A 1321-nucleotide genomic window follows, 5' to 3' on the forward strand; every position below is an offset into this window, starting at 1 on the left:
TTAGACAAATGGCTAACTAGAATAAACAGTGTAGAGAAGACCTAAAATGACCTGATGGAGCTGAAAACCATGACACGAGAACTACGTGACGCATGCACAAGCTTCAGTAGCCAATTCGATCAAGTGGAAGAAAGGGAATCAGTGATTGAAGATCAAATGAATTAAATGAAGCAAGAAGCGAAGTTTAGAGGAAAAAAGAGTAAAAAGAAACCAACAAAGCCTCCAAGAAATATGGGACTATGTGAAAAGACCAAATTTACGATTGATTGGTGTACCTGAAAGTGACGGGGAGAATGGAACCAAGTTGGAAAACATTCTGCAGCATATTATCCAGGAGAATTTCCCCAACCTAGCGAGGCAGGCTGACACTCAAATTCAGGAAATACAGAGAACACCACAAAGATACTCCTCGAGACGAGCAACCCCAAGACACATAATTATAGATTCACTAAGTTGAAATGAAGGAAAAAATGTTAAGGGCAGCCAGAGAGAAAGGTCAGGTTACCCACAAAGGGACGCCCATCAGACTAACAGCAGATCTCTTGGCAGAAACTCTACAAGCCAGAAGAGAGTGGGGGCTAATATTCATAACATTCTTAAAGAAAAGGATTTTCAACCCAGAACTTCATATCCAGCCAAACTAAGCTTCATAAGTGAAGGAGAAATAATATCCCTTACAGACAAGCAAATGCTGAGAGATTTTTGTCACCACCAGGCTTCCCTTACAAGAGCTCCTGAAGGAAGCACTAAACATGGAAAGAAACAACTGGTACTGGCCACTGCAAAAACATGCCAAATTGTAAAGAACATCGATGCTAGGAAGAAACTGCATCAACTAGCGAGCAAAATAACCAGCTAACATCATAATGATAGGATCAAATTCACACATAACAACATTAACCTTCAATGTAAATGGGCTAAATGCCCCAATTAAAAGACACAGACTGGCAAATTGGATAAAGAGTCAAGACCCATCAGCGTGCTGTACTCAGGAGACCCATCTCACATGCAGAGACATACATAGGCTCAAAATAAAGGCATGAAGGAAGATCTACTAAGAAAATGGAAAAAAAAAAGCAGGAGTTGCAATCCCAGTCTCTGATAAAACAGACTTTAAACAAAGGTCAAAAGTGACCAAAAAAAAGGTCATTACATAATGGTAAAGGGATCAATTCAACAAGAAGAGCTAACTATCCTAAATATATATGCACCCAATACAGGAGTACCCAGATTCATAAAGCAAGTCCTTAGAGACCTACAAAGAGACTTAGGCTCCCACACAATAATAATGGGAGACTTTAACACCCCATTGTCAACATTA

This window comes from Mandrillus leucophaeus, unplaced genomic scaffold, assembly GCF_000951045.1.
Source record: "Mandrillus leucophaeus isolate KB7577 unplaced genomic scaffold, Mleu.le_1.0 Scaffold208, whole genome shotgun sequence".
Lineage (NCBI taxonomy): Eukaryota > Metazoa > Chordata > Mammalia > Primates > Cercopithecidae > Mandrillus > Mandrillus leucophaeus.